The sequence below is a fragment of the Apteryx mantelli genome, chromosome 17, assembly GCF_036417845.1.
Source record: "Apteryx mantelli isolate bAptMan1 chromosome 17, bAptMan1.hap1, whole genome shotgun sequence".
Classification (NCBI taxonomy): Eukaryota; Metazoa; Chordata; class Aves; order Apterygiformes; family Apterygidae; genus Apteryx; species Apteryx mantelli.
This window is the reverse complement of record NC_089994.1, coordinates 13392471-13418122: the sequence shown is the minus strand read 5'-3', so window position 1 is coordinate 13418122 and position 25652 is coordinate 13392471. Positions and strand designations below refer to the sequence as shown.

The window sequence follows — 25652 nt, the reverse complement described above, 5'->3', positions numbered from 1 at the left end:
TGATGTAAAGTCTAGCATGAAATGCAATTAATTTGTTCTTCCTATTCCCAGAAGAAGCTGGCCTGTTAAATAGCTTGGTAAATCAAGGTATAACTATCTAAGATGATTACATACAAGAATACCTATGCGAACATCCACTTCATGTACAGTAACAAATACTGGAAGTATTTTTTCCACTGCATAAGGATCAGGTGCAGATGTGTCAAAAAAACTACTATTTGCAAGACTTAATTTACAATACTATAGTTCAAATGATAGCATGACTTGAGTGCACAGACAACATGTGAATATGTGCAAGAAAAATTTTTTCTATCTGGATGGTTAAATCCCCACAATTAAAACATGTATAGACCATTACTCGTCACATATATACATTAGAAAGGCTGACTACTGAACAGTATTAAGTGCATTAATTAAATGAACAGAAGAAATTATGAGTGTAAAGATAAACTTTTTTTTCAAAATTTCTCACTATTAAGAACTAAATACAAAAGACAAAGTATACTGAGATAACTACTTGTTCATCTGTGCTTTTGTACTGTGCTTTGTCACAAAGCCAGGACTCTAATCTGTTCAGTGAGTACTTGATTTTTGAATGAGATTTCTATGCAGGACTATGATACAAATAAAAAAAAATCTGTATAGCTATAAGACACACATAGATATTTAATAACACAGCTTCAGTATTCTGTTTATGATTATTCATTTTCTCATATAAACACTACACTCAACAGAAACTTTTCTATCTTCCTCTGAAGGGAGTTATGGTTTTAAATCATGTTAAGTGTTGCACAGAGATAAATTTCATTAATCCAGTTGGTTTTTTGTTGGTTGGTTTTGTCTTTGCCCCCAAATGAAAAGACTTACTAATCTGAGGTCATCAGCACCATGACTGACCTTTTGGTAACTGCCATTTTAATAAATACTTTTGATAGAAAATAATTTAATCTGCCTTTAGTGTATTTCCAATTGCAAGACTCCATAATCTGAAACCAGTATCACATGTATTCCTACTCCTGCAAAAAGCAGAGGATGTTTTGCAGTTAATTTCTGTAAGAACTGATTCTGTGTCTTCTCACTTTTGCACTAAGTCTTCACAAGTCTGAACCACATGTTCTATCTTCACATCCCTCATTTGCAGTATTTAGGTCAAATTTAGGCACAAAGATTTCAGAGCTCTTGAAAGAACAGTTTTAAAAATAAATGGTGTTTCAACCAGGGCTGTGAAGCAGTAAGACACCACTCCGTAATATTTGATTGGGTTTGCATTTCAAAAACTAGAAAATAAAAAGAAAAATTGAGTAGAAAGGGTTTGCTGATTAAAATCAATAAATTAAATTCAGATGAGCCCCCATCCTGGCAGAGATGGCTCCATTTCAGCTACATTGTGAGAGAGTGGGAAAGAATTTCTGAAATGCTCAAATACAGCCAATCACGCAACAAGGATCCGGCATACGACGCTGTGCAATCAGCCAGGGAAGCATGACAACAGCTTCCTTCCACCCAGTAAACAGCACCTAGAACTTTTCCTATCTACTTCCTCTTGCAAACTAACAACATGCCAGTTCCTGCCCCTGTACAGCCAACAATCCCAGCCTTTATTCCTCACTGGGCAACTAATTTTCACATAAGCATCTCTGTGCTTCTTCCTTGTGCCTAGGAAAAGCTTCCCCATAAGCATTTGCAAAAGCTACCCAATCATCCTCCTTAAAATTCTCAGTTGCTTTGGTGTCTATGAAAACTCAGCCAGCTGACACACCAAGGTTACTGCTCCTCATCCTGACCAGTGTCATTCCATGACTTCCTCACACTCCTTTTTCTTGTCTTCTTCATGTTCTGTCACCTGCTAAACTGTAAACCTCTCAGAGAAATCACTCTTGTTGTTACATGTATGTAACACAACTCTGACTGGAGTCTAAAGTCATGCAAATAACTGTAATATAACAATGGAGAAGAGCTGACATCCAGAAGACAGACTTACCGGCCTCAGCAGCAGTAGATGATAAGCATAAATAAGTTCTTTCAAAGATTTCAGAAGTCTTATTTTTCACTAAAACAGAATTCTAAAAATAAATTTGGATAGGGCCCCTCCACGCACAAAATGGCAAGACATATGAATTGCATCCTATATGAACAAGTTAAATATCAGAGGTTATCGTCTAACAGATTGCTCCAAGTTAATGATAGATACTTCCACTCACACCCCCACATTAATACGTGCCTTTAAAAGTCTTTACTTACATAACATTTGATGTCTTCTTCAGCACCAACCTAATTCTGATGGCAACATCAAGGCTGTACTTGCGGGACATACTGAAAAGCATGCATTGTTACCTTTCTATCTTAGGCTTGGGCCTGGAAGCACAGGATCTTTAATTTATTCATGAGTTTCCTGAGAAGAACTAGTGGTTGCTTTGTGTCAGCTGAATAGGATCGTAATTCAATCTTCACTAGAACCTGTTTATCTGAATGACTCATTAAGGTGCAAGCTGACTACTGAAGAACACTGTTTCATAATAACAGAGCCTTTTGTTAGGAGAAGATATGTTTGGAGAAGTAACACTGTGTAGTTAAGTTTATCAAAACTCCTTTTTAAGAGATAACTCCTTTTTAAGAGATTTCTTAAAAACATAAACAAATGAAGTGAAGCACATTCACATCTCTCACAGTAAATATTTTGGTGCAAGGATTGCATCACTGGAGGCTGTGATGTTTTACAGGCACATGCCTTGAAAATGCAAGCTCACGGGAAGGCTGAAGGACACTAGACCAGGACAGTTTCTCAAGGGCTCAAGACTTGCTATTAAAGTGCTGGTTATTTGCAACCAGCTTTTCAAACAGAGCTGTTACTATTTTTCTCCTAAATAAGGAGTGTGTTTTAAAGGCCTGTCTGTCCTTTCCTTCTTACTGTTAGGCTAATGCCAAGGTCCTCAGAAATTCTGGTCTTTTCAAAGGGCTAGCCGAGTACCAAAGACAATGAGCCAACTAGAGTTTCACAGTCTTACAGTTCTAGTAATCTACAATATTACTATAAATGCAAGTAAGAAATGATCTTTTTAGAGTCATATGCTTATGATAATACTCATTGCAAAGTTTTTCATTTAAGAACTTCCAGGTAACAGAAAAGGCAACAACAGATGACCAATAACAAACAGATATTTTCCAGAGATCATTGCTATAGCATGCAGATGATACGACAGACAGCTGAAGAGTCATTCTAAGAAAATGATCTCTGAAGTAGAGCACATGAGGTCAAGTGATAGACTAAAGTTACTGCTGGCTGCAGCTCTGTTTGAGGCCAAAAGAGCACACTAATGTTTAAAGAGGAAACAGAGTGCAGAAGGGTAATGCTCATAACGGCAAATAAGCCTGTTTTTACCTCCATTTTCACATGACTTCCATTATAAATAAGGAACAAATGCAAAAAGCAGATGCCGAGTCCCATCAATAGGGCTGGGGTGTGTGTGCATTCATTCAGGTTTTTTTGAACTCTGGATAAAGGCTGCCTTTAAGTCCTGTCCTCTGATTTGTGTCCTTTGTATTTTGGTATCTTCTCTCAAATTTAACACCAAGCTCTGTCCCATGAGCTTGAAGCCCAGCACTTTAAAACATGATCCTTCACTGGATATGCAGCTATATAGTTTACTGTTCTGTTTGCACTCGACAACAGTTTGAAACAGGAATAACTTCACAGCTAATCATTCCTGTTTCCCTCTAGGCCAATGGAAGCTATCAGTTTTTGACGATGGGCATCACTTCAGTTCACAAGAGAAGTCTGCTATTTATCTTCTTGTATGCTACATTGTGACTGCAATACCAGGAGATTCCTGCTAAATGCATGGGGAACTTCTGAAGACCACTGGAAGTTGTATGCATTTATTTCTATTCTAAATCTTGTCTTTGTTTTCACAAGACAGAGATGGGTGAAGCTGAAGGGATAAACTGTTTCTGATGATTAAAAGTCCCAAGCAAATCCTATACAGTCCACATATACTGTAGAACAGGCAGAAGACAACTGGCTGATACCAACTGGTATAGAGCAAGCAAGGGAGGTGTCAGTGCCTAACACAAAGCTGACTTTTGGAGAGTAACAGGACAAGCACAGTTCAGCTGTGATTACACTCCAGCTAAGGTTTAACAGCAACTAAGACCAGAAATATTCAAGTTGATGCTTATTAGAACTAATTTGCTAGACAGAGTTAAGTGACAAATAATACTTTTAGGATCCTCAGGGTCAGGTGTAATCTGTACTGCTGTATTGCATGTTACAGAGTTCTTCTAATTACCACCAGTCAAGAGAAGACTTGCCTACCTGACCTATGATACCAACTCCTGAATTAGCCCATGCAGCTTCTAGGAAAACCCCATAAAAAACACATCAGAGAGCTACTTGTTAGCTGTCCCAGTGCCCCAGTTTTTTAGATTCACATACCCTTGGAGAAAGTATACCATTTTATTAGCCAGTAACTTTACAAACTACCCTTAACATAAATCATATTAAATGTAAAATCCAGATTATATATACACACACATATATTCACAACTTTGAAAACAGACAACATGAATACAGATAGTTATAAAAGATGAGTGAGGAAAAAATACATTTACTCTACTCAACTAAAACTAAATAGACTCTCCCCTTGTATTCAGCTGACTGGCCATGGGCATTTCCTGACAAACACTTCTTTAGGGATTACACCTTCCAACATATCCTCTCTTTTACGGTATTCATTTAAAAAAACTCTTCCTGGTGTTGCTTTTGTAGCTGATCTTTCTGTAAGCATCCCAGGGACTTTGCCTGATTTTATCTTCTTCGTCACCCCATTCCCATGTAAAACTTATTTGCTTATATTTATTCATGAGATAATCTAAAAGAGATTAAATATTTATCATTCATTATTGGCTATTAATTAAAAGAAGATATTATCACAATCAACAGTTCTGAAGACATGATAGTTTGGGGTGACTGACCCCTGAAATGGGGGCAAAAGCACTGTATGTGTCCCAAAAACTGCATAGAGATGTCTCAAACTTTAACATTACTTAATTACTGTATTTGTAATGTAACCCATTTCTATAAATCCTCCTTCACAAAACACATTTCAATCTTTTTCCATCAGTTGAAAAGATTACCCAGACCAGCCTCTACTTGTAACACCTGCCATTTTTCTTGTGCCTCTATCAGAGAAACAAGCAAGAGTATTAGTGAATCAATAGTATTACAATGTACTAATAACTATCCAGTTCTACTCTCTGCATGTGGTTGCGTGCATGTGTGTAAAGATCTTACATATTTAATACACATGCCAAAGGAGACCATACATTTTATTTACTGTCCACAAGTATTAAGTCTAAAGTAACAGTAAAACACAGTGGACTATCAACAGCAAGAAAGATCCTCTTAATATTTTAAATGAAAAATGTCCCAGAGAACAAATCGTACTTTCTATTCATTCTTTGTATTGTGGTAATGCAATACAGTATTGCAGGGTGTCAGTCAAGGGCCATGGCACAGAGTATTATGCACAGCATAGAAAAATACTGCATGTATTAATACAGGCTTATGATCTCTATTTGTCCATAATAGTTCATGTAAAACAACTTTATTAAAGAATGAAAAAAAAGAAAAGAATTTTTACATCTGCCTGCATATTTCAACCAACAAGAAAAACTGAAGATTTTTCCATTGGAAAAAAAGAATTTATTTCGGGATCTCTATCTGGCTTTCTGTAATTAAATCCATGCCAGCTCTCTGTCTGTAAATTATAAACAAAACTTGCTAGAGCCAACATCAAGTAAACAACTCACTTTCAGAACATCCTCCAATTTTAAATGTGTTCCAATCCAGATTTAATTATGTGGTATAGCTTACTTCTGATACTCTCCTATTTCATATAGATGCCATATAGATGGCATCATTCATATAGATGCATGGAATGATGTGTTATTTGCGCTTCCTTGGTAGCACCCTTTCACTAGGGAGGAAGCAAACCTGCTTTCATACAGAATTTCCTGTAGAGACATAATTCACTTTGTCCATGACTGAAATGCAGGTCCATGACCGCTGATGATGTAAAACCCAGCGGTTCTTGCAAAATGCCAAGAAACACAAAGCTGAAGCTTATGGCAAGGCAAAGCAAAGACAGACTGCAGTCAGCAAGAACAGTCCAAAGTTTCTGTGGTTTGATTTGATTAAGGTCTGCATAATAAATAGGAGTTATTATTAATGTGACATTGAAAAGAGCACTGCATTATGTGCAAAAATAATGGAATCTTTAATGACCACAAAAAGCCAATGATGGGCTACTGCATCTTACCTAAAAGACAGTATCTTCACTACTTCTAGAACTCCCCACAGCTCCTTGTGGCACTAGAGCAAAGCATTGATCCAAACCTGACCCCCAAGGAAACCTACAGTGCTATAATCTTTTCTGCACAACTGCCTGCAGCTTTCAGGGGTAGTTCTTTAGTTTCCTACCCAGTCACTGGCCCATGCCTGATCTTGTTTAGTTTATAAGATCTGACGGGGTCACAGTGCAGCGATTTGGCTGCAGGCAATCACTTTTACAAATGATATTCATAAACATACACTTTACTCTTCACACAGCCTTGCCACCAGAACAAACATTTCATGTGCTTTGTGATCTAACCTCCTGCTTCACTTTTTCACTGCAAAAATTGGTAACACTTATTACATCTGTGTTACCACCAAATCTTATCATCCAAATCAGCTGATCTCCAGTCACTGACACAGGAATACAACTGAGGTTCAACTGTAAATTGTATGTACAGGAAAAGGGGAGAGCCTGGAGAAAAGGTAATAACCTTTCTACAACACCAAAAGGCTTTCAAAACAGTAATAACTCCTAAGAAGTAGGCCCTGAGGAATTATAAAAATTAACTGTTCTAAAAAGAAAAAGGTTTTACTCACTTAAAAAATTGTCACTGCTGTGCAAGAAGATGCTGCCTGTTAGGCGAAGGCATGGCATTTCATGATTCCTAAACTATCATTTGTGAATTGGTTAACCTCATTTCTCTACTCTGAATGTATTTTGCTTTTCTGTTGCACTGCTCTCCTCATCTTGCACTCTAAGATCAGGACTTGGCTGCAGGGAAAGAGGGATATTTTAGGTCAGGTAAGAATAAAGAAGGAAACATGACACAGGTGCTCCAACACTTGTTGCAGAGGGGAGGACTGCCAGTGTCAAGTGCACTAAAAACATGGAGCTGTAATGGAGAAAGCTGAGAGGGGGAAGAAAATATGAAGTGTCTTGTCTAGAAAAGCAATAATCATTTTTAAATAACAGAACCTTTGCATCAGTATGATAGTAACAACTAATGTTTCCATAAGAAGGAATGAAAATCATTTTTATTTCTTCATTCTTGGACTTCTTTCCTTTTTTCCTTTTTTTTTTTTAGCTAGCAGGTAAGGGTTCATTTTAAAGTAAAAGTAAAATTTTGAAAGGTGCTACACTAATGATGTTAGAAACGGTCCACAAACTGGGGTTGGCCCCAGTAGTGGTTAGTATAAAGCTCTCACAAAACATGCCAAATGCCATCTGGAGAATCCAACTCCTGATACTCCTCCATCAGTAAAGCTAAAGCACGCAATACATATTTGTTTTAATTTTCTATTACTACGTTAATATTATGCTCCATCCTTATTACAGCTGAGAATATGGAAATACTTTGATGATATCTGTCCTACAATTTGAGAGCTTTCTGAAGTATTACGCAATCCTCAGTTTTGTATTATTACTTCATATTTCAAAGTCACAAAACAAATTAATTAGCAAGACCATGCCACCTCGTCCTTAATCTCACTAGGAAAGACGAATGGCTGGAGAATCAATTATTTCATACAGATTACCGCCTTAACACCATTAGCCTTTAGATCACATAGGCTCTTTTTGAATTTTCAGTTTCAATGCAATTTCCTCATGTAGTTTAATTACAACCCACAATTAAGTCCCTTCTTTAATCAACCTTATATCTATGTCCATTCATTTATGGCTGCATATAAAACAAGAAACTTCAGAACTATAAGGTCACTACAAGAGCTTTCACAATATTTGTCTCGCCTTTCCCTTTGCTCCAAGAACTGCAAGCATTCTTTCCATTCAAATACCTATAATAAGCTCATAAATATACAGAAATAAATATACAGAAAACCAAAATTTCAGCCTGGTTTTACAAAACCATGACAGCTAAATTTTGATTATACAGTTCCTAAAGATCCCAAGAGTCAGGGATTTCATTTACATACATTCTTGATTTCTGTTAATTTTAAGAATCTGGAGCAACATCACAATTTTCTAGTTACTCCAAAAGCTAAGTTTAGATGGCAGGTCTTTCTTCTATGTACTGTCAGGATACACTGAAATTTTTACGTCGGTAATCACACTTTTATCTTATGTTTACACATCCTCTCCTGACATGGAAAACATGAATCAATACTGGGAAAAGCAGCATCAATTGCAGAATATATGATCTATTATATAAAGCTTAACTGCTTAAGGGAAAGCGATACTTTGGGAGATGTGCAGCCAGGTTAGCAAAACTGTGCTTTCAAGAGGTCACCAAGTTCATATTCATTTATACAATCTACTACATCTGAATCCAAAACTAACAGTAGCATGTTAAAAGGGGCAGTTTGGCAATGAAGACATTTGCATACAATCCTTCAGAGATACTAGTCCCTCTTTGGTCCTATGTCAAATAAGATTTACATAAAACCCTCTGTTTCACACTGAAAAAGCTATATCTATATACACACATACTTGCGTACATTTGCAGCAATATGGTTCAATGGGTGTAGAAAGTCGATCCTATATTTCTGCACAAGTTTTCTATTTTATAATTGAAATACTAGCTTTTAAGGGTATGCAGGTGCTATTTTTCAGAATAGATAATTTCATTTTCATAGCAATAATTGGGATTCTCCAGCTTCATGCTTTATTGGAATTATACATAATCTGTGGTTCTTTCCAAAGCAAATTGCTTTGCAATTTAGGGGATGTTAGTCGTGAAATTAATTCTTTGAAAGTTAACCTTTTTATTAGTCTATATTGGGAAGACATGCAAGTCATTCAAATGTCTTTCATTTGAAAGAAATTCAAATTCACCTCACATATTAACATATTCACTATACACCTACACATAGATATTTGTAAATATATTTTTATATATGAAATTTTTTTTGCAGACTGGACCTGAAGATAACGAGCTGTCAAAAGTCTAGCTCTAAGCAGTTTCAAATGTCCTGAAGCCACTTTTATGGCAATATCCCATACTTTAAGAAGTATCTTTCCTTTTACAAGCACCAAGTCAAACGTGTCTCATTCCCTAACGAAAGCAGCTGACAAACCCTTGGAGTAATTTGTGCATGGCATACTCTTAACAATACACTGCACTGGTAATACTTGCAAACTTGCTTCCCTTGAAGACACATATGCAGCAAACATCAGCCTTCTTTTCCTGAAAAAGCATTCCCTCCGAAAGAACTATTTAACAAATATCAGTCTAATTGTTAACTAAACATTCACTCCATAAATGTACTAATATATAAAAATTCTTATGGTGAGAAGTACTTCTTGGACCTAAAGAGAAAATCATCAATATGTAATTGCTCAATATTAACATCCAATACCACAATTAGCAATTGCAAAATACCTTTCTTTAATGTTTGGTATTTCACTGAAAAAGATATTAGTAAGTCCTCTTAAATAATGGTACTATTTCAAGAAAATAAAAAACAAGACCTCCGTTAACCTGCAGAATTTTTCTCATTAGGTGGGCATATAATCAGAGACAGGAGAGGCCCTGTCTCTGTTCCTAAGAAGTTCCTAAGAAGAACTTTTAAGTATTTGACACTAAACTGGGCATACAGGAGAGGCGCTGGCCTGCAGTGACCTTCACTGAAAGAAAAGAGGAGATGAGAATAACTAGGAAGCAGCCTCTGAAAAAATTCCAGAAGAGCTAGTTAAGATAAAACTTCTTGTCCAGAATCTCTTTTTTTAATCTTTTTTGAAAGAAGATAGCCAAAAGCCACCACTTTATTCCTTCCTTATTGCAATGCTGTAGGTAGCACAGCCATATCCTCCTGATCATTAGATCCTACAACATTTCTTTTTACTTTTACCCCACATACACTGAGTTTTTTTTATAGCCTGCCTCCTTTCCCTCCAAATTGCTCTATAGCACTAATGAAAACTGTTTTCAGGCTCTCATTAGACTGTTTCTTGATTAGAATAACATCCCTGGCATCCTAAATACACATTTAGCCATTTTCCATCTGTAAGGTATGCAGCTACTCCTACCAGAACTTCTGCTTGTAAGTTACCTTGGAGTTTTCTAATGTGCTAAGCAGGAACTGATCTTTCAGGAGTGCAAAGGACTATGACTTTCTGTGTGGAAATAATGTATACTTTTTCATTAGCACTGTGGGAGATAGGAAGTGTTAAGGGTTCTTCTAAAGGTTTTTGGTCAAAACAGAAACACCAAATAAATACATGACAGCAATTTTTCCCATTGATCTAGACACATTTCCACTTTTGCTTTGTTTGCTGAAAATCTTTCACATACAAGTATAAAACAAATGTCTTGCAATATCTTGATAAAGAGCCTAAATGTTATTTTGCTTAAATTCTTTCTTATTCTCCTGCACAACTGATAAAGCTTTCTAGTGACTTTTTTCTTTAAGATCTATTAGAATAAATGTAATGAAAGCAGTATTAACAACAAAAATGAGAAATGCCAACACTCTTTCCATATGCAAATTTCTTCTCTTAAATACAAAAAATGAGACCAAGGGAATCCTATTTCACTGAGCAAATTAACAAAAGGTCAGAAAGCTTGATCTTTGTCACTGGTGTACTCTGTCTGAAAGCTGAACTGCCATTTAAATATTTATAAGGGAGAGCTGTAATTGCAGGTTGAGAGCTGTGAGACAGCTCTGCATGTAGAATATAGCAAACTTTGAAAATATTCATGAAATGGAAGATATTCCATCAAAGGAAATTTTGGGTGAAGGAAAGGAGTATTAACTTGGCATTTTGACAGTTTCTGAATTAGGATACATGTGAAGGTGACCTAAAACCTCTCAACTGTGGGGTCTGTCACAGGGAGGCAAACACAGAGAAGAACTGAAAATCAGACTCTTACAAGCCACTGAAAGCTGGTAAAACGAGTAGTTTCAAATAATCGTAGTGCAATCAGTTCAGAACACATGGATGGCTTTCATTACCACCCTGGTAACAGGAAGGACACTCAGCATCACTTTCCCATGACAGCAATTGTTAGACTAAAAAAATAACTTCTGCACAAGTGCAGTGCCACAGTGCAATGATGAGAACCACAGAAACATCTGCAAACAACAGTACAAGATCAGAGCCACCATATCCGGGCTAGTAACTCACCAGTAGACCAATTTCTATGGTTTTACTGACCTAGAATCAATGGCTGGAATTATTGGTCAGAAATGAATGAACGCTAACATCCTTGTAGGTACTGGAAAGACGCTATTAGGTCCCAGCCTGCCCAAGCCTTCTCTTCTCCTGGCTAAACAAACCCAGTTGCTCAGCCTCTCCTCACATGGCAAGTGCTCTAGCCCTCCAACCATCTTGGCGGCCCTCCACTGAGCCTCCTCCAGTTGATGAACGTTTTTCTTGTACTGGAAGTTCCCAAACCAGATGCAGTGTTCTAGTTGTGGTCTAACAAGCACCGTGTATAAGGGGGATAATCACTTCCCTCTGTCTACTTGCTAGGATCCTGTTAATACTGCCCAGGATACCATTGGCTTTCTTTACTGCCAGGGTACAGTGCTGGCTCACGTACATCTGTCTACAAAGACTCCCAGATTATTTTCTGCAGAACTGCTTTCCAGCCAGCCAGTTCCCAGCCTACACTGGTGAATGAGGTTGTCCCTTCCCAGGTGCAGGAATTTGCATTTGTCCTTGTTGACTTACATAAGGACCTTGTTAGCCCCTTCCTCTAGCCTAGGTCCCTCTGAACAGCAGCCCTGCCCTCAAGTGTATTGACTGGTCTCCCCACTTTGGTGTCATCTGCAAACTTGTCAAGAGTGTACTCTGTTGCTTCCTCCAAGTCATTGATGAAGTTGTTAAACAGAACAGGTCCCAGTACAGGCCCTTGCAGTGCTCCACTTGTTACTGGCCTCTACACAGAGTATGACCCATTAACCACTATCCTCAGAGCACAGCCTTCCAATCAGCTATTCACTCCTCCAGACCATAATGCCCCAACTTGGGTACAAGAATAACATGGGAAGACAGCATTGAAAAGGCAAGGTAAACGGCATCCACTGCTTTCAGCTGTGGATGTGGATCCAGTCATTTTATCATAGAAGGCAATCAGGTTTGTCAAGCATGAATTGCCCTTGGTAAATCCACCATGACTATTCCCAATCACTTCCTTCTCCTTCATGTGCCCAGTAATGTGTTCCAAAAGGCCTCACTCCATGATTTCCACAAGGACTGAAGTGAGACTGATCAACCTTTTGGCTTTTTTGCAACATTATTCTTTCTGCAGTTATTGCAAACCTCTCCAGATCACCATGACCTTTCAAAGATGATAGAGAGTGGCCTTGCTGCACACTGGTCAGCTTTCTCAGCACCCTCATATGCAGCATATCTGGTTCCATGAATTTGTATGGGTTGAGTTCTCTCAAGTAATCCCTAACTTAACCCACATCTAGAGCTGGAAATTCTTCTCCTTGAACTCTGCCTCCAAGCACTGGGGCCTGGGTGACCTTGCTGGTGAAGACTGAGACAAAGAAGGCATTGAGTACCGCTGCATCTGCTGTCACTAATTCAATCATCCCATTCAGCATCATGCCTGCCTTTTCTTTGTTCAACCTTTTAATACTAATGTGGAGGTAGAAGCTCTTCTTGTTACCTTTGACATCCCTTGCAAGTGTCAATTCTAGCTGAGTTTTGGCTTTCCTAACACTATCCCTACATGCCCAGGCAATGCATCTAAATTTGTCCTTTGTAGCCTGTCCCTACTTCCATTTCCTGTATACTACATTTTTGCACTGGAGCTTTACCATGAGTTCCCTGTTAACCCAGGCTTGTCTCCTGATAAATCTACTTGATTTCTTGAGTATCAAGATGGACCATACTAGTTCTTGAAAAAGGAGGCTATCCTTAAAAAAACCAGACACTTTTTCAGAGCTCCTTTACCCTTCAGACCTCCTTCTCATAGGGCCCCTCCTACCAGTTCCCTGATAAGCCTAAGCACGCTTTCCTGAAGTTCAGGGTCTGTACTTCATGCTGCTGCACAACCAGGTATTGATTCGCAATTTCCATCTGTTCCCACCCAAGCCTTTTGCCTTCACCATCATGATCAACGAGAACACCACTCACAGGCCCCTCTGCCCTTCACCCCTGCCCCAGAGCCACATAGATAAAATCAGGGTAGCCCCCAGCAGAATGAGAAGAAATAAAAAAAAGTATACTTCAAAAAAAAAGCTCTGGAAACCCTTTTCAACAATGGTCAATCTTTCTCTCCCCAATACATATGAAATAGTCAAAGCTTCTAAGAAATGGAAACAATTCATTTTTGTGAATAATTTTTAATGAAATAAAAAACAGCTGTAGATGTGACAAAGTAGAGAGAGTGAACGAAAACACTGCAGACCCTGCTGCATCTATTTAATTGGGGTTGCTATTAACAGCAGAGCTATTTCCCATTAGCTTAAGTGTTCTTGCTAAATAATCTCTCCCCCTGTCGGATTGTAGTCCCTTTAATTAAACTAAATTTACACTCGTCCCTCTAGTTTGAAGTCCAGTTTATTGCAGATTCTTCTCATGCAATTTATTCAATTTGGCACCATAAGCAAAGCAAAAAAAGCTGAGAGAAGTCCAAGTCAATTCTTCCTACAGAAAAAGACAGATGATATGAATTAAGGTGACCAGCCTACAACATAGCAATAAGATGCATCACGCCTATGGTCCACTCTGTCATCGTTTATTTGTGGTCCCTCCGTTTTTATTAGCCCAAATATGCTCCAAACACACGATGGAGAATATTTCTATTTTCGTCATATAGTGAGTTACCTTCCAGTCACATGAAGCCCCAACCCCAGATTTCCTCTAAAAAGAGACTCTGTAGACCATAGCAACGAAAAGACAGAATATCACATGCTTATACAGGTGAGACTATATTTTTGAGATAAAAATGCTCAAGTAACTACCTTACTTTAAGTTGCATGTTTGAAATGGATGCAACTGCAAGAAATACATATAAAGTGTGTTCTGCCAAAAATATGTACAGTCAGCTTGATGGGATCACTTCTTAGACATCTGAAGAGAATGTATCTTTGGCTTAGACTTTAAAAACAAGTAGTTTCATGAGAATCAGGCTAAGAGATCAAGTGCATCTGGTTGTTGGTTCTGCTCATTCCACCCCTTTCTGGAAAGGAAGACTATGTGCATAGTAAGGCACTCTATCTATTTATCTCCATGATAGTAGAAATCTTGAAACTAAACAGTCTTGGAAAACCATATGATGGATTTCAAAAGAAAGAATGACAACCGCTGCTTGAGTAATTCTTTAGTGACTTTTTGGAGTATTTAATAAAATATGTTTATTGACTAAACTAGCCAACATCTCAAAATACTCCACTGATGACACCTGGTGGAGTTGCAGAGCGATTTCTACCAGCTTTCTGACTACATTTCAGACTACAGACAATCAGGGTATCACCTTCAAGCCAACAGGTCATGTTGAGATCTAACTTTGAAGTTACATATTGGAAATACGAAATCCAGCATTCCAGTTTGCATTCATGGCCTATTCAAAAGTTTTTGTGCCATAGAAGTCATACATGCAAATGCTCAGTCCTCAGTACTGAAGCAAAAAGGAATAACTGAAATTATGAACTGTGTTTAGGAAGTTGTGAGGTATCGTTACCAAGCAAAGTCCTCGATCCAGAGCAAAGAACCTTAAACATATGACCCATGAGCAAGCTCACCAAAAAGTGTTAAGATCTCACACTTCACTAATATTTGGAGTGTCAGCCAGGGCAAAAGTTGAGGTAACTATTTATAGCAGCTCAATTAATAATTGAGTTCATATCTGCTTTTAATAAGCAATTATTTGTGAAGAGACTGCCTAAGAAAAAGACTGCTATACAAAGTTACTTAGCAAATGCTGTACGAAAAGCATACTAAGAGCTATTATGTCACCACCTCTTGTTCAGAAAGCCTCCTCAGCAGCAAATTGTTGGAGCCTGGAAGAATATACATGGAAAATATAACTACATATTTGCCTTGTTCTTCTACTTCTGTCCAAGCAGATTGTTGGCCATGGCTAAGGACAGTATACTGAACTAAATGGACCTTTGCTTTGAAGTCATTTTATGTTTTTAGAATTATGTCATATTATGTTCATAATATGCCTACACCTATCAATACCAGTCATGCCATTGTTAGTTTTAAAACCAATGATTATTTGAGCATTCATTATTCTGTTCAGTGTTCCTGATTCCAATTCGGGCTTTGTGAAGTATGAGAGTATTACGAGATTGCTATTTCAACATTCCTAGCTGGAACATCCATTCAAAGCATATCCATGTAAAGACTTGTAAACCTTCCTCTTTTTGCCAGCATTCCTTTCAATAAAATGCATCCTATGTGTCCTATGTCATTAGTCATTCAAAGTGAACAAAAAGGAGTCCTGAATGTTATTGAAGCAAAGCAACTGATTATCTGAATTAATTTTTGTGTATATTTTTGCAGTGAGAATGGGGGAATGATAAGGTTGAAGGAAAAAGGCAATATTTTACCTAGTGCTAATTAAGACAGCATCAATAGTGAACTCTCTCTCTACTTGGCCAGATGCCAGCACTAGATAAGTTTTAACAGTAGGTTCCATGGAATAACAGTTGCATTTAATATGAACCACTGGGTTCCTGATAGAAAATTCTTGCCTTCTTGCAAATAAATTGTCAATCAGGACATATCTGTTGAAGAGGCCATACTTCTTGTATGCATTAAAGACTCAGAGCACAACCATGTTAAACAACTTGATATTCACTCAGCTACTGCTCTGCCCATATGGGACAAATGAGGGGTTTTTTTTGTTGTTTGTTTGTTTGTTTTTTGGGGGGGAGACAGGGACTCCAAGCCATTTTCTGCAAACAAACTATTTCAGAACAAGCTTAAGAGTATGGACACTTCAAATGTTTCCCTTTCTAGTGCTAAATGAAAAAAAAACTTTAATAAATGTCAGTAATACAAAATGGCAGGCAGAACACTGTTCACCAACATCATTCAACTTCAAGCTCTATGCTTGGGTACTCGGGCAATAAAAATAATCCCTACCTTATATTCTCCCCTCCAAAATGGATGAACTTCTCCCAGAAATTAAACATTAGAACACGAAAACAGTGACAAAAAATAGGTACTGAAGAAATATAGGATTTATAGAATTGAAGTATAGTGATTATAATGAAGATGTCATATTTATACACACATCAGCCCAAAAGAATAGTCTACTATGCTGTGCAACAGCAAAATTTCCTCTAAATCTAGTTATACTCTAATCAAAAATCTAAAATAGCTTGCGTCTTCAGGACTTTCACAGGACTTCATAACAGCACTTTATTATGAGATACACCCTTCCTGTATTGGGAAAGTTGAGACCTTAAACAACTCAGGTTCATCCTGAGTTTCTAGTCTGCTTAGAATTCAGAAAGTACAGATCATCTACAGTCATTCCTGATTTTCATGGGAAAGGTTAGCCCCTGCCAATGACATACAGTTTATGCTTCAGGGACTGCTGGTGCTTGCCAGTCATTGGTATTAACTGAGTAAATAAGATTATATGTACTTGCTGTCATTTTTAAATATAACCACTGGGCCTAGAGTTAGCATCTCTGGAATTCCTTATTGAAAGGGAAGGGGAAAACCTATGAAATAGACTAAGCTGGTATCTGAACTCACATAAGCAATTTGAAGAGAGCTTCAAGGCAAAACCAATTCTGCATTTATACCTGAGTATATATTATCAAGAATAAATACTCATATTGCGTTCTTTTTCTCTGAAGTTTGAGCTTGTATTCAATTCCCTGCTTAACTTGTTATATCTTCAACCTGCGTTTACAGAAATCAAGAGGAATGGCTCAGATTTTGGTGGCAATACTACTACACCTCCAACCAATACACCTTAAGTCAGTTTAAACATCTATCTCAGCACTCAGTGGTTCAGGCAGGTCTTCCACAGGGTCTACCATCTTGGGGGAAACCCTGATTTTTTATTTTTTTATTTTTTAGTAGTAGATTAATTTGAAATAACTGGTGTATCACCACTGCCCTCTTCTGGACCAAATAAGAACTGGGCAGATGCCTGTAGTCTGTTTATACGGCTACAGGTTATCAAGTAATTGACAGCAGCTCTAGAGCTCATGAATTTTACTTTGAAGGTGGAGTTCCCGAATTTAATTGTATTCTTGCCATGCAATAAGAACAGTAACAACCATGAAATGGCAGAGTGACAACACACTGGTGGCAAGGAACTAATGTGGATTTTCCAAGAAGTCAATGTGAAGACTATTGATTTTACCTATGGAAAGTGCTTTAGAAAATGAGTTGTTCTCGCAATAGGCAAAAAAATAAAGCTTAAAAAGTGATGACAGGCTCACTTTCTGGCCTGTCTGTGAAAAGGCTGTGACCTTTAATAACATTGCTTCTTCCTCCACTAGTTCAGGTGGCTTTCTTGTCGTCTCTTTCATAGAATTAAGCACAAATGAGTTAGAACTGTTTGTCAGAGCACAGGAAGGGGATTCAGGGGATGTAGATCTGCTTCCTGGCTCCAAGGACTCAGCCACTGACCTTGGACAATTCATTCAGCCTCTTTGTAAAGAGGGAGATATTCTTCAAGCCAAGCAGTTTAGGAATAAAGTATGTTAATGATGTGGCACCACAGAGATACTACAGCCATGATAAACATATCTCAGTAGGTAAAAGAACCTAGGTGTGATATGTAAGTCAGAAAAGCAATTCCTAGTTCTCACATATTGGTAAAGCCACTCACTGATGGTATTTGATCCTCTTTTCAAATATCCTCCCTATCTTAGCCATACTGAACAATTCCCATTATGACAGGAAATAGAAATGAAACACTACTGAAAATGCTAAGTTTAGCTTGAGGGTAATTATACAGCTCTAGCTTGGGATGAATGCTGAACTTGATTATAAGTGGAAAGACTGCTGTTTTGAGTTTTTAATAAATTTAAAAATTAGAGCTCACTTGTCACTTGCAAATCAAAACAGGAAAGAACAATAGGCTGTACTGGAGGCTATCCAGACATGCAATCCCAGCACTGGAACATCCCATAGTCTCCATTACCAGAATAATAAAACAAAAACAGACAGATGACACAACAAAAACACTTGAAAAGCAACACAATGTAGAGCCCTTAACTTTATAGGAAAAAGTGTAGAAAAAAATGATTATCTATTTTGATTCCAAAAGAGTAATTCCTTGCAAGTGAACTACTTCCTTCCAAGTGAACATGACAAAAATTAGCTAAAGTATTTTTTTTTTTTTTTTTTTTTTGCTACTGCACAACTGTAACAGTGAGGCAGTGTATTTTAGGACACCAGATAGGAGCCCTAGGAAGAGATCCTAGGGCTTATGATGTGGCTGAGTGACCTTAAGCAAGTCACTTCATCCTTCTCTCTGTATCTTTCACTGCACTTCATATTTGTTTGCTCAATCTGTAAGTAAATTCTCTTACTCCCTTATCTGCATCTAGTGAAAGAGAATTATCATCTTAGTCTGGACCTTTAGATACTGGTAAAATTCAGCAAACAAATAATAACAAAATTGAAAATAGTTCTTTTCTACTCAGTTGTTTCAAAAAGTTGAACCCCAGCCCTAAATCTGTATTTTAAAAGTCAATAAACACAGGACCTATAACAATAGGGTCGCTCCTTGTCCCAGTTACCCAGGACATGGTGGATAAGTAGCAGTAATCTATGCAACCGCACATTGGCCACGTTTGTGACAAAGCTAGCTTGACCCTCCCCTCCTAAATAGGTCATGTGGCAGATAAAAGTGTGCATTTTTTCCTACATATGTAGCTGTTATACAGAACTGTGGGTGGGAGATACAAAGATACTGAATTGGTCTGAATTTCCACCCAATGCGTTCACCTCCCACTTAGAATCCTGCCCGTGCATTCAGCATGGAATACTATCCTCCCTGAAGGGTTCCAGTTTTATATTACCCCAGGGAAAATACTAGCTATTTCAGCAAGTAAGCAGAGACCTGCATTTGGTTTGGATGACTATGTGCACTTTTAAGGGCTGAAATAGTTCCCCTGTGCACTAATCCCCATCACCACAGTGCAACTCTCCATTACTTCATGGCTGTATTTTCTAAAAGCCCAGTACACTGAGGTCAGGATGCCTGCTCAGTGCTTCAGAAAAAATAATAATAATAAAAAAATTCTAGCTTTCATTTTGGTTCCTGAACAGGAAGGCAGTCCCAAACTGAAGGTATTTAGCCACTAGAAATATGTACCCTTGAAGACCTTTGAAGATCTGGGCTTGTGTGTTCCCTGAACAGCTCCTTCTAGAACACTGTACATCCCAGCTTTCAGGACCAGAACCACAGTATTCAAAAAGTCATTGCACATTTCCCTGTTGACCTTGGTAACTGTTTCTCAGTTCACTGTGCAGCTCAAGCCCAATAACTGTGCAAGCTGCATTTCCAATGGTCTAAGTTGCAACGACCTTTTTAAACAAGCCACCAGTCTCCCTATAAAGTTGACAAATTAAAGAAATTCAAGAAATTCACTGCCATATCTTAAAATGAATCACCATCACCTTGTGCTCTGTCTTCACTTTATGAAGCAGATATTCTTGACTCTCTGAACACACAAACACTTCCTCCATCAAACTGATAACTCTTTACAAAAACTAGCACTAGTGAGAGCTGCACTGAGCAAGCTCATATTTACAAGAGTCTCTATTGTTTCCCATATTCTTGCTTTAATCTTACTCTTCTTTAGGCATTGTATATTACACTGTTTTTTCAGCTTAAAAAAAAATTCTCAACCATTCCAAATTTCTTAATGGGTCTTGTTTCAGCCAACATCAGTTCTCCAGACCACTACAGTCTTGATGGTTGTCATATTTTTAGCTATTGTGTCAAATTCCCTTAAATTCAGTTATTTTACACATCTAGCTGCAGAAGTCTATCCTAAAAAATTCAATGGAAAACTCTGCTGCCCAAGTTTTTATGACAGACTCAAAAGTCAAAATCACTTTCCTTTGGTATCATCTGGACATGAGGTCCTGAAGGAAATGAGCCATGTATTACAATCCTACATCTAAAAACACTCATATCGCTATACGTCTCAAAAACAGAGTACAACAGAACAGGTCAAGAAGACATTGTGACAAGAGCAAGAAATGTGATTCTTGGGAAGAAAAAAAATCTGGATATCTAGAGGAAAGTTTTGCTTTTTTAAAAAACACTCTTTGAGGTAAAAATTACAAGCATAAGCTAGGATAAAAACACAAATGATGCCTCTATAGTACGAAGTATTTTTTTCATGAAGCATGAATATCAAATAACCTACTTAATTTACAAATTAGAAAAAGCTTATTTAGCATAAGGCCAGCCTATTACTCCACTTCATTTATGTTGCAAATACAGACAACTTTTATGTACTGAGAAAACTGGTGTAAGAAATCACTCTTGTGGTAACTGTGCCCGTAACAGTCTTTCACAAACTATAAGGAAGCTCTACATTAGCTTTCAGTTCAAACCTGTATAAATCTCCAGACTAAGAACAAAACCAAAAACAAAGGTCTTTGTGAAAACCAGATACCCATTAATGTTAAATCTTCTAAAGCATTTGTTTTAATATGAAAATTCACAACACTATTAATAAATATTTCGCATTTTTCATTTTTTATAAAAGTACAAAGGATCCAGTAGTCCACATGGCAATATAGGAACATCAGATCAGAGTTGTCACAGCTATATCCCAACTGAGCAAAGAATTTAAACCTAAAATTTTTGCAACATGCATGATCAATTATTCTGAGCCACACACTGGCACAAACAATACTTATCTTTTCCATGGGGCTGTTAATTTTTATCTAAATGAGTTGCCTATCAGTCAGATCAATTTTTCTTTCATTTGCACACATGTAACTAATATCTTTATTACTGGCATCATCCCTGACTGATACTGCCAGAGGTCTGAGGAGAATTGCGGCCTTTAAGCCCTAAGTATTATCAACATAACATGTAAATCCTTTAAAAAGGATTTGAGGTGGCTTTTTATAAGAAAATGACTGTCAGAAAAATGTCTAACTCCCTTTGACATAAACAACAGGACAAGAGCTAAAGATTCATCTCTAAAAAGATTTTCTGAAACTAAAACAAAAGCCAGAAGGCATCTGGTAACAGCTGGCACCTTTCAATAGCCAAATCATTTGAGTTTGACATCCTCATTTTGGCAATAGCCAATGTATCATTTTGGCAAAAACAGTGTCTTCCATCACTAGACAAACAACATCTTGAAGCTGTATTGTAAAGTCCACAATTTTTCTATCATCTCCTACGCTTAGTACTTTCAACAACTCGTGCAGTAAACAGGAGTACCACTGTTAATTCTGTGATCACCTGCTATCAGGGCTCTGTTGATAATTATAACTGATGTCATGACAAAGTTTAAATGTACCTGCCAAAACAAAAATTGAACCTGCAGAGAGAAAACATTTTTTTTCCAATGCAAGTCTTTGGCATAAGCATCACTGGAACTGTGCCTACGTATGCAGCCAAAAACATTAGTAAACAGACTAGCCCTACAGCACAACCACCTGAGCACTGCAGGCTTCCCCCTGCGTTCCAAAAGCACCGCAGTCCACAGCTTTAGCTCTACAGGTGAGTAATCTGTCATTCTGGCCCTGCGCTAATGGGCTAATCAAAGAGATTTTCAGCCCGTGGAGTATAAATTGGGAATGCTTCACTCTTAACATCAGAAAGGAATGTGTCCACTTCAGTTTCTAGGCTTCGGTTCTAGCCACCACTTAATATAAGACACACCAACCAGCTTTTTACACAGTAAATATTTTGAATCACTTACATGGAAAGTATGAATGAGGTATCAACAAATCCTACCAGAAACAAACATTTTTCAAAATATATTCCAATTACAGGGATAGGTATATAAGGTGTTTAATATTATTAAAAATGGATCACATTCATACACAAAACTGAGTATTTAAATCTCTATTGGATTGTTTTACTTAGAGGTATACAACCGTCTACACTTGATCTAGTTGTCTAGGCCCTCTTATAGTCAAAGAAAAAACAGCACATCTGAGACATAATTCAACTCCATCCTAAGGCAGATATTTAAAATGGAAAGCTTTTCTTCTCCAGCTGATTTTTATAACTTATTCCTAGAGTACCATACTGCCTGAGCAGCAGTCATTGGTCATGATTTCTCTGACTGGTGCTATTACTTGTCCTTTCTCTGGCTACACTTGCAGAAAAATTACTTTGACTTCCCATTTGCTTTTTTATGAGATCAACTAAACCCCATATACAGCTGCTCTTATACCTTCATTTCACATAAAACTGTGCCTATAATAGCTACTGACACCTGCCCTTTTTCAGGGGCGCTCCTTTGAATAAAGGCAAGTTAAGTAACTAAATTATCACAGATCCAGAATTAAGCCCAGTAAGTAAGAATCAATTTATTTTGACTTTCCTATCACGTATATGAAGATGAGTTGAAGGATTTTCTCCAACCTCCGTCTGTAACCTTCATCACTGAAAGAACAGAATTGACATGCAGTGCATGTCTATCTTCCTCTTTGATCGGGTTAATGAAATTGAGATTCACTGTAATTTTCTACTTTCCATCATTTTAGAAATGCGGTTACTTTGAAGATGCCTCGAAGCTTACTTTTTTTTTGTTGTTGCCTGTAACCAGACTCTATTTCTCCCTGATATCCTATTTCTTTAATTACTGCCAATAAAATTATTAATACAAATCTTGTGACTAAATCTCTAGACTAAGTCTAGATTGACTGGGTTCCACAAGCTTAAATTCTTCCTTGAATTTGTACAGAAAACTTTTCTAGAAGTTTCTTGTTTTCTTGCTCTTAAGTAAGCATCATATGATTCTAACTACTAGCGTAACTACTGTGGTAGAGTTTAAAGTATGACTCATACACATTAAAATGACTGGCAAGGAGCCTTTGTCAAGTTAGTAGTTCAGCTGGTAGGTCAGCAGTGAAGTCATTTAGGGCGCTACCCTTCTCTGGCACGATACGGACTCCACAATCATGTAATCACTGCACACATGCAGAAGGTACCTCTGGAATTTCAAAGGTCAGTTGTTATAACATGCTTTTTGAAGTCTGATCACAATGAAAGCAAGCTTTATAGTGGAGTCCATATATTTCCAAAAATATGCTATAAACATGCTATATTTCACAGCTTGCCCCAGCTCAGTTAAGCTGGAATGTGGTTTCTGCCTTCCTACGTTTCCTACATTCTTCTCTCCCAGAGTCAGTGGCAAGAGCAGGGTAGCCAGGGCAGATAACAGGAAGGGCCAAAGTCAAAAGCTTGCAGCTGGCTGATGTACCACCTCATATAGTTCCTCTGAAACAGGCCTTGCTAGCTAGCACATCCCCAGTTACCTTTTTGCCCATGGACCCTCTCTAGTCCATGGTCCCTCATGGACACTCATGAATGTAAGAAGCAAGCAGCAGGTCAGGCTGACAAGATAAACCTAGCATATGGCACCAAGGAAACAGACCATGTCACGCTGTAGAAGACAGAGAAAGAGCCATAGGTGAGAGGAAAGAATGAGATAAGAGTCAGTTTGTGAAAGTCTCACTTCCAATGTGACAGATTTGAGAGGTCTGTAAATAGGTTGCAAAGCCCTTGCATGGAAAGAGTTCTGCTATATTAAAGGGAACACCACGTTATCTGTAACCGATTTGCTGCCGAGCCTTGTATTACCATTTCCTTCCTGGAGTAAGAGAACAATATAATCAATGGAATCAGAATACAGTCTTTATATTGAGCTACCACCTCTTTACCTTCCACACAGATTAGTGTACATTCTATTTTAATTCTTTATGAAAGCTGTTACTGCCAAGATTGGAATACATGAATAAAACTGGGAAAAAAAAGAAAAAAAAAAGCCCAACCACATCTCCCCCTTTAAGTCTTTACCTTGCATGTTCTGCTAACAAGCTTAGATAAGCACACTAGGGGGAAACTAAGAATGCTCCAGATGGTAAAGGTTAATATCGCTGTGGTATGGCTCATTTTTGCACAGTGATTAGGCTTGCTGCCAGCCTGATTCCTTCAATGTTTTAACTATCTGCAGCTTGAGTAATTACATTAATAAAAAACTTCCTGTACAGACAGTGAGCTAAACTATTCTAGCTCTAACCCACTGCTCATGTTACAAGACAATCGAAGTTCTGAAATACATTTTTTTTCTTCTAAATTTTAAGTAAAAAGGCAAATCCTGGCCTGATTTTCTCAGGAAGAATCATTCCTTAGAAACCTCCAGCAATCTCTTGTTCTTCAGCAAGATCTTTAGAACCAGAAGTACTCGCCATCAGTCAGAGAAAGAATTTGTTTTGTTATTTTTAAGGTAGTAGCAGATTTAACATTCCTATCCATCAGTCAGAGAGCTACTTAAGGTCAAATACCAGTCACAGTATCCCTGCAAATTCCAGTTTTGAAGACCAGGCCAGATGCACACACCTGCACTATTCAACCTAAGAGAACAATTCATCAGCTATGATCTACAGTATAGTCAAAGACAAATTTAGCTCACCACGGGTCAGTCCAGAAATCTTCAGAGCACTGAACTCAAGGTAACTCCACAAAAAAACAAACTCTAAGTGATCAGATTGTGTTGCACACATTTCCAAGTACATCCTACAAACTAGCACATTAGGAAGCAAGGGTGGAAAAGGGAACTGAATCCTGTTACGTAACAAACAAATAAAAATATCTTCATATTTGGATATCAGGCAATAATGTTTGCTGGCAACACAAAGGGAGAATTTTAAGCAACATTGCTTGAGCAATCTCTCTAAACCAGTAACAATGAATACCTTTTTCAGCAACTGTAATAAATGCAGTTTGCTTATCTGCAACAGAAACTACTCCATGCTAGCCCTCAATCTGGACTTCTGCCTCCACTGTATCCAGGATGGAAGTAAAAAGCAGTATTTGCAGAGTGAGTCAGACATAGTTACTAGCTTCTTGCAGGGAACTACAAACACCTGTTACGCAGTCAATAATATTATCTCTGTCTCTATCACAGATTGTTCCTCCTCCCAACCCTTCATGGCTACTGTACACAACTGTACTTTTTTTTTTTTTTTTTAAGTTTCTGCATCAGGATAGTAAAGAATTGAGCACTGGAAAAGTTTTGTGTATATTTTACAGAAATGAACCCATTTTCCAGCCAGTTCACTCAGCGGAGCTGGGATATGGGTCAGGCAGAATGCCTAGATCCCATTCTCAGCTCTGCCACCAACTCACTGCAGAAGCTTGGGGAAATCATTTGCCCTTTTAAACAAAATGGGAATAATAATTGTTCTTACCACACGGATATGCAGTAAGAC

The 25652-nt window shown here is 37.8% G+C and overlaps 1 protein-coding gene across 1 annotated transcript in view; it reads right to left on the bottom strand.

Annotated features, from left to right (window-relative positions):
- The window catches only part of RIMBP2 (RIMS binding protein 2), a 159907-nt gene that overhangs the window by 117600 nt on the left and 16655 nt on the right, over positions 1–25652 (bottom strand). The gene's annotated exons all lie outside the window — the stretch shown is intronic.